Consider the following 9,523-nt stretch of genomic DNA (forward strand, 5'->3'; position numbering starts at 1 on the left):
CTATCAGTTGTCAAGAGAGTGTGTGAAATCTCTGGGTATAGTTTATATTTGCCTGTTTTTCCTTACAGTTCTATCAGTTTTTGCTTCCTGTAATTTGGACCTCCATTGTTAGGTATAGAAAAATTAGAGATTGTTATTTTCTTTTGATTAAGAGAAAATACAAAATGACCTTTATAATTATGAAATGACCACTTTTTTTTTCCTGGTAACAATATTTGCACTAAATCTATTAATATAGTTATTCTAGCTTCCTTTTCATTTATTTTCAACATAATATCTTTTTCCTTTATTTTACTTTTTTTTTTTTTAATTTTTTTTTTTTTTTGAGACAGAGTTCTGCTCTTGTTACCCAGGCTGGGGTGCAATGGTGCAATCTCGGCTCACTGCAACCTCCACCTCCTGGGTTCAGGCAATTCTCCTGCCTCAGCCTCCTGAGTAGCTGGGATTACAGGCACGCGCCACCATGCCCAGCTAATGTTTTGTATCTTTAGTAGATACGGGGTTTCACCATGTTGACCAGGATGGTCTCGATCTCTTGACCTCATGATCCACCCGCCTCGGCCTCCCAAAGTGCTGGGACTACAGGCGTGAGCCACCGCGCCCGGCCCTTTATTTTACTTTTAACCTCTGCCTTTTAAGTTTACTATAGGCAGTAATTAAGTGGGTCTTGCAGTCTTTCCAGTGTGATAGTCTTTGAAAAATGGAATGTTTAGAACATTTAGATTTCACGTGACTGTTGATATACTTGGGTTTAAATCCATCTTCTGGCTCTTGCTTTTCTGTATGTTTATCTGTCATTTGTTTCTTTTTTTTCCTCTTGTATGACTTTTTATTAATTGAGTAATTTTTATGATCCTAGATTTTCCTATTTTTTGCCTTAGTAGATACAACTCCTTTGTTTTCTGTAAAAGTTGATTCAAGGCCAGGATCAGTGGCTCATGTCTATAATCCCAGCACTTAGGGAGGCCGAGGCGGGTGGATCACAGGTCAAAAGATCGAGACCATCCTGGCCAACATGGTGAAACCCCATCTCTACTAAAAACACAAAAATTAGCTGGGCGTGGTGGCACCTGCCTGTAGTCCCAGCTACTTGGGAGGCTGAGGCAGGAGAATTGCTTGAACACGGGAGGCAGAGGCTGCAGTGAGCTGAGATCATGCCATAGCCTGGTGACAGAGCGAGACTCTGTCTCAAAAAAAAAAAAAGAAAAAGAAAACTGATTCAATGTTGCATCTTTAATCTATAATAGTCTATTTTGAAAGAGTATCATGCCATTTTGCATATAAGAAAAGAACCTTACAAGGGTGAATTTCTGTTTCCTCTCCTCTAGCTTTTGGGCTAATACTGTCATATAATTTACACCTACATATCATAGACCTCATACTGCATTATTATTATTATTAATTATTATTTGAGAGAGAGTTTTGCTTTGTCACCCAAGCTGGAGTGCAGTGGCACCACCTTGGTTCTCTGCAAACTTTGCTCTCAGATTCAAGCAATTCTCTTGCTTCAGCCCCTGCGTAGCTGGGGTTACAGGCATCCACTACCACACCCAGCTAATTTTTGTATTTCTAGTAGAGACAGGGTTTCACCATGTTGGCCGGGCTGGTCTCGAACTCCTGACCTCAAATGATCCACCCACCTCGGCCTCCCAAAGTGGTGGGATTACAGGCATGAGCCACCCCACCCGGCCACATTGTTATTATTTTTACTTTAAATAGTTGATTATCTTTTAAAGGGAATTTTTAAAGAAGGAGGGAAGTCTTTCATAGATCGGCTACCACGTCGGCCCCTTGCATTGCCCTTTATGACTCGGTGTGCATCCAGATTTTTTTCTGGTATCAATTTCCTTGATTTCGAAATGTAGAAAACCACACTTTTTATAGTGCAGATCTGCTGCTAATTTAGTCTTTCCATTTTTGCATGCCTTAAAAAGTATTATGTCTTCGTTTTTGGAAGATCTTTTCTTTAGGTAGAAAATTTTAGGATGACAGGTGTTTCTTTTCCTTCAGTACTTTAAGGTGTTGCTTCATTCTATGAAGGCTTGTGTTTTTCTGACGAAAACAGAACACAGAAACAGAAAGACCTGATGTCCTCCTGATCTTCATTCCTCTGTGTGTAATACGGCTTTCTTTATTCCGGCTGCCATTGTCACTGACATCAGGTTTTCCAGCAATTTGACTGTTCTGTACCCTGGCTTCGTTTACTTTGTGTTTCTTGCCCTTTCTGTGATTTGTTGAGCTTTCTGGGCCTGAGAGTTTAGATCTTCACCCGATTTGAAAGGTTTTTATTTATTATTTTTTCAGTTATTGTGCCTCATGTTTCTTTCTTTCTTTCTTTTTTTTAGGGATGGGTTTTCACCATGTTGGCCAGGCTGGTCTCGAACTCCTGACCTCAGGTGATCCGCCTGCCTCGGCCTCCCAAAGTGCTGGGATTACAGGCGTGAGCCGCCACGCCCAGCCTGTGCTTTATGTTTCTTTAGAGACTCAAATTACATGTATATTAGGTCATTTGAAGTAGTCCCATCACGCACTGCTGTTCTGTTCAGTTTTATTCTGGTATTTTGTGTCTGTGCTTTTGTTTTTGTTTTTGTTTTTTTGAGATGGAGTTTTGCACTTGTTGCCCAGGCTGGAGTGCAGTGACACCATCTCGGCTCACTGCAACCTCCGCCTCCTGAGTTCAAGCGATTCTCCTGCCTCAGCCTCCTGAGTAGCTGGGATTACAGGCGCCTGCCACCACGTCTCGATAATTTTTGTATTTTTAGTAGAGATGAGGTTTCACCATGTTGGCCAGGCTGGTCTTGAACTCCTGACCTCAGGTGATCCGCCCGCCTCGGCCTCCCAAAGAGCTGAGATTACAGGCGTGAGCCACCGCGCCTGGCTTGTGTTTCATTTTTGATAATGTCTATTGTCTAACTTCAACTTCACTGTGCATCGCCTCTGCAGCGTCTAATTGGTTATCATTCTGTTCAATTTTGTTTTATTTTACTTTATTTTTTGAGACAGAGTCTTGCTCTGTGGCCAGGCACCAGGCTGGAGTACAGTGGCGCAATCTCGGCTCACTGCAACTTCTGCCTCCCAGGTTCAAGCGATTCTCCTGCCTCAGCATCCCGAGTAGCTGGGACTACAGGCGGACGCCACCACGCCCAGCCAATTTTTGTATTTTTTTAGTAGAGACGGTGTTTCACCATTTTGGCCAGGACGGTCTTGATCTCTTGACCTCATGATCCGCCCACCTCAGCCTCCCAAAGTGGTGGAATTACAGGCGTGAGCCACAGCGCCCGGCCTCAATTTTATTTTTATCTTACTCTTTGAATTTGTCTTTTCGTGTCTTTTTTTTTTTTAACATCTATTATGCCTTCATTTAACATGCTCCATCTCTCCTCTCTATCGATACATATATCTATAATATTTAATGTTACGTATCAATTCATAACTTTTTATTGTTCTTACCTATTTTCCACTTTATTTTCTTGAGACAAGATATCTCTCTATTGTCCTGCCGATTTGGTGCCGTCACAGCTCACTGCAGCCTTGACCTCTCAGGCTCAAGAGATCTTCCTACCTCATCCTCCTGAGTAGCTGGAACTCCAGGTGCATGCCACTATGCCTGGTTAATTTTTGATTTTTGGTAGACATGGGGTCTTACGATGTTGCCCAAGCTGATGTTGAACTCCTAACCACAAGCGATCCTCCTGCCTCTGCCTCCCAAAGTGCTGTGATTACAGGTGTGAGCCACCATGCCTGACCTGTCCTTGCCTAGAAATTCTATTTCTGAGTCGCTTTTTGTTGATTTACTCTCCCCTTATTAAAGGTCATATTTTTCTTGATTATTTTCATGTGTTTCCCTTTCAATTGCATGATGGACGTTGTACAGTTTTGTTTGTTTGTTTGTTTGAGATGGAGTCTTGCTCTTGTCTCCCAGGCTGGAGTGTGGTAGCACCATCTCGGCTCACTGCAACCTCCGCCTCCCAGATTCAAGCGACTCTCCTCCCTCAGCGTCCCGAGGATTACAGACACCCCCCACCACGCCTGGCTACTTTTTGTATTTTTAGTAGAGATGAGGTTTCACTATGTTGGCCAGGGCGGTCTTCAACTCCTGACCTCAGGTGATCCACCCGCCTCAGCCTTCCAAAGTCCTGGGATCACAGGCAGGAGCCACTGCACCCAGCTCTGACATTGTAAATTTCATTCATAGGGATGCTCAATAGTTTTGTATTCCAATAAATATTTTGAACTTTGTTCTGGGATGCAGTTAATTTACTTAGAGCAGATTACTTGTTTTGAGGTCTGCTTTTAAGTTTTGTTAACAGGAACAGAATAGCCTTTAGTCTAGAGCAGTGATTCTCAGCGGGAGGTGATTTATTCCTTTGGGGGACTTTTTGCAATGCATGGAGACCATTTGAGTTGTCACAAGTTGTGGAGGAGCAGTTACTTACTGGCAGCTAGTAGGAAGAGACCGGGGCTGTTGTAAAACATCTACAATATGTAGGCTAGCCTTCACAACAAAAAATTATCCAGCACCAAATGCCCAAAGAGGTAAAGTTGAGAAACCCTGATGCAAGAGCTAATTTCCCTTCACTACTGAGACAATACACTTCCGGGCATTTTAGCCAATGCTTCGTGAGTTACGAAGTTTTCCACTCTGGCTGGTGGGACCAGAAACTGTTCCCAGCCCTGTGTGATCACTAAAGGTTGCTTCCTGTGCTTCTTTTGGGTGGTTCTTTCTCAATCTCAAGTAGTTTCTTCGATGCAGGCACTGATCAGAACCCAGCTAAAGACTTGACAGGAACTCCTGCAAATCTCTGGAATTCTCTCTCTCCGCGCAGCCTTTGTTCTCTGTCATTTTATCCCGAGAACGCTAGCTGTGTTGCATTCCCTAAATTTACAGCTTGTCCCCTTAGCTCATCACCAAGCTCTATGTGAGCTGTCCTCGTCTGTAGCCTGGCAAGTGTCTCCAGGCAGGAAGCTGGGGAAGTCATCAGGCTCACCTCTTGTTTTTCAGGGATTATGGTCCTGTGTTGCCCCATGTCCAGTGTCCTGAGAACTGTTGCTTCATATATTTAGCTAGCTTTTTCAGTTGCGTCACGCAGGCAAATTAGGCTCCTGTTACCCTACCTTGTCTGGAAGCAAACGTTGTATAATACTTTGTAACACTGGGCCAAGACCTTGCATGTCCTCATCCTTCTGAGAATATTAACTGCCTCTTTCTTTACATAATGTTATACCAAAGAAACACTTTGTTATCAAAGTATGGGTACGTGATGCAGGCATTATTCATTGGAAAATAAAAAATGGAATGTTGTTAAAAAAAGGATATAAAAACCAAGTGTGTATTAGGTATACAATTGTGTTGTTGAAACTACGGAAATAGAAAAAGGGATTATGCTCAAGTGGAAGAATCATTGGCTATTTAACAATTATTTTTCAGCTGGGCCGGGTGGCTCATATCTATCATCACAGCACTTTGGGAGGCCAAGGCAGGCGGATTGCGAGGTCATGAGTTCGAGAACAGCCTGACCAACATGGTGAAACCCTATCTCTACTAAAAATACAAAAATTAGCTGGGCGTGGTGGCAGCATCTGTAGTCCCAGCTACTCCAGAGGCTGAGGCAAGAGAATTGCTTGAACCCGGGAGGCGGAGGTTGCAGTGAGCCGAGATCGTGCCACTGCACTCCAGCCTGGCGACAGAGCGACACCCAGTCTCAAAAAAATTATTTTTCAAAATATTTGTATTATATTATATTGTTTTTAGACATTTATACTGTATACACTTTAAAAGAAAAGATGATATATTCTCTAAGTGAAATAAGGCTATCACTTTCCGAGAGGTGGAAAAGTGCTTCCAGACAGCAGATCTCCAAGTAAGGGCCAAGAAACTAGACAGGTTATTTGTATTTCCCGTTTAACATGACAGATACACGTTAAATATTTAATATTAATAATAGCATAGAGTGACACACTGTACTTACGAAATTATAAAAGGCATCAGGTTCAAGACAGAAAAGAGCTTAGGGCAGGGCAATACCCCGGCACCCTCTGGGACATGAGCAAAAAGTGCAGCACCAATATTCCTACAGAAAATCCATCTTCAATCCTATGTTGTATTAAGCTGGACTGGCAATGAAGGTGAACTTACGTGACACTATCTGTCATGTCAATTTGGTCAGCTGATCTCTCTCTGATGGACCTAAAGTTTCCTTTTTTCTTAAGTGGCTTTGCCACATATACCCTATGGCAGATTAATTTTAAAGTAACATTTCAGAGAAACTGTATTCATCATGAAATTCAATAAAACATACGCAGGTTTCAAACCCTGTGACATGGGTTTGTGTCATCAGGGTAGATGGATGAATGGGAAGCACCAAGAATACCTCTCTTCACTTTTTTTTTTTTTTTTTTTTGAGACGGAGTTTTGCTCTTGTTACCCAGGCCGGAGTGCAATGGCGCGATCTCGGCTCACCGCAACCTCCGCCTCCTGGGTTCAGGCAATTCTCCTGCCTCAGCCTCCTGAGTAGCTGGGATTACAGGCACGCGCCACCATGTCCAGCTAATTTTTTGTATTTTTAGTAGAGACGGGGTTTCGCCATGTTGACCAGGATGGTCTCGATCTCTCGACCTCGTGATCCACCCGCCTCGGCCTCCCAAAGTGCTGGGATTACAGGCTTGAGCCACCACGCCCGGCCACCTCTCTTCACTTTAACAACAATTGTGCTGGATAGATCTATATGCTGTAATTATTATTATTATTATTATTTTAATTTGTTTTTGAGACAGAGATTCACTCTTGTTGCCCAGGCTGGAGTGCATTGGCACAATTGCAGCTCACTGCAACCTCCGTCTCCCGGGTTCAAGTAACCCTCCTGCCTCAGCCTCCCGACTAGCTGGGATTACAGGCACGCACCACCACTCCTGGCCAATTTTGTACTTTTAGTAGAGACGGGGTTTCGCCATGTTGGTCAGGCTGGTCTCAAACTCCTGACCCCGGGTGATGTGCCTGCCTCAGCCTCCCAAAGTGCTGGGATTACAGGCGTGAGCCACCTCACCCAGCCTGATGTAATTATTTTGAAACTCTGGAATCTATTTGAAGGGTTGCAGCTTCCAGGGGAGGATTTGGCTGACATTTAAGAATTAGGACATTCCAAAGCAACCACGTATATGGGGGAGTGTAGGAAGGTGCCACACATGCTCAAGGAAAGACACGGGCTTAAAAAAAAAACCTGAGAAAACCTGAAGTTTATAACTAAGGCTGATTCCCAGCATAGAGACATCTTGTAACAATTTTTGTTTTTTGTTTTTTGTTTTTTAAAAAGCAAACGTATATAGAAAGAAGAGTCGGATTTCTCGAGTTATCATATTATAGATTCAAATGCATAGTTTTCAATAAAAATCACAAAGCATACAAATAAACAGAAAATTCAAAGGTACCATAAAATTAAAAAATGATTCAAGATATATTTTGTCTACATGGGAGCTCAACAATGTGTATACACGGACACAGAGAGGGGAAGGGTAGACATTAGGGATTCCAAAAGGTGGGAATGTGGGATGGGAAAGGGATAAAGGGTGAGAAATTACCTCCTGGGTACAATGTGCACTGTTCAGGGGATGGTTACACTAAGAGGCCCAGACTTCACCACTGTGCAATCAGTATATCCATGAAACAAAAATACACTTGCACCCCCTAAATCTATTTAAAAAATTTTTTAAATCCAGAAAAATTATGTAATTTGTGACATCAGTAAGTGAAAGGGGTGGGGCAGAGCTGGATAGAAGCAGGCATTTTGTGTGCTATTGAAGTGAAGCTGGTAAAAATTCAAATTAGAGTGTTATAACTTTAGGCTGTTAAAAGCAATTCCCATGGCAACTCCACAAAGAAAATAGATATAGAACATACACAAAAGGCAATATAAAGAGAATTAAAATGTTTCACTACAAAAAAAGTCAACTAAACCAAAAGAAAGCAGTAAAGCAAGAAATAAGGAGCAAGGAAGCTACAACCCTATAGAGAAAAAACAGCAAAATAGCAGCAGTAATTTCTTCCACTTGGTAACTACTTCAAATGTAAATGGATTAAACTCTCCAATCCAAAGACAGAGATTTACAGAATGAATTTTTAAAACATGATTGTCTATATGCTGTCTAACAGAAGACATTAGAGTCAAAACCACAAACAGGCTGAAAGTGAAAAGATAGAGGAGAGATCCAAGATGCCTGATCACTAGCAGCTCAGGATTGTAGCTCCCAGTGAAAGCGCAAAGAACGAGAGGACGCCACACCTTCACATGAATTCTTGTTGCTCACGCACCAGGAGATTCCCAGCGGAGGAGCCCCACGGGTCGCCAGCGCGACTCTTGTGACCGGCCAGGCGGTTTTGCCGGCGCCTCAGAGCGTCGGTTCTCGGTGCAGAGTCAGAAAAGCACCATCAATCTTAACGCCGCTGATTGAGTTGGCGCAGTGGGTGGCTCAGATTTCGGCGCTGAGAATCAATAAGTTGGACGTCCACTCAGAAACCCAATTACAAGGACGGTAATTATAAAGACCACAGATGGATAAATCTACAACGAAGGGAAGAAAACAGCCAAAAAAGGCTGAGAATACCCAAGATCAGAACGCCTCTCCCTCAGCAGGGGATCCCAGTTCCTCATCAGCAACGGAACAAGGCTTGATGGAGAACGAGTGTGTTCCAATTACAGAAGCAGGCTTCAAAATGTGGATAATAAGAAACTTCTGTGAATTAAAAGAACTTGTTCTAACACAATCCAGAGAAACTAAGAACTTTGAAAAAAGGTTTGACGAAATGTTAACAAGAATACACAATTTAGAGAGGAATATAAGTGAATTGATGGAACTGAAAAACACAATACGAGAACTACGTGAAGTATGCACAAGTTTTAACAGCCGAATTGATCAAGCAGAAGAAAGGATATCAGAGGTCGAAGACCAACTCAATGAAATAAAACAAGAAGACAAGATTAGAGAAAAAAGGATACAAAGGAACGAGCAAAGTCTCCAAGAAATATGGGACTACGTGAAAAGACCTAATCTACGCTTGATAGGTGTACCTGAATGTGACGAAGAGAATGAATCCAAGCTGGAAAATACGCTTCAGGACATTATTCAGGAAAATTTTCCCAACTTAGTAAGGCAAGATAATATTCAACTCCAGGTAATACAGAGAACACCACAAAGATATTCCTCAAGAAGAGCAACTCCAAGGCACATAATCGTCAGATTCACCCGGGTTGAAATGAAGGAGAAAATACTAAGGGCAGCCAGAGAGAAAGGTCAGGTTACCCACAAAGGGAAGCCTATCAGACTTACAGCAGATCTCTCAGCAGAAACCCTACAAGCCAGAAGAGAGTGGGGACCAATATTCAACATCCTTAAAGAAAAGAACTTTCAACCCAGAATTTCACATCCAGCCAAGCTAAGCTTCATAAGTGAAGGAAAAGTAAAGTTTTTTGTGAACAAGCAAGCACTCAGAGATTTCATCACCACCAGGCCTGCTTTACGAGAGCTTCTG

Source organism: Saimiri boliviensis, chromosome 2 (genome assembly GCF_048565385.1).
Source record: "Saimiri boliviensis isolate mSaiBol1 chromosome 2, mSaiBol1.pri, whole genome shotgun sequence".
NCBI classification, from domain to species: domain Eukaryota; kingdom Metazoa; phylum Chordata; class Mammalia; order Primates; family Cebidae; genus Saimiri; species Saimiri boliviensis.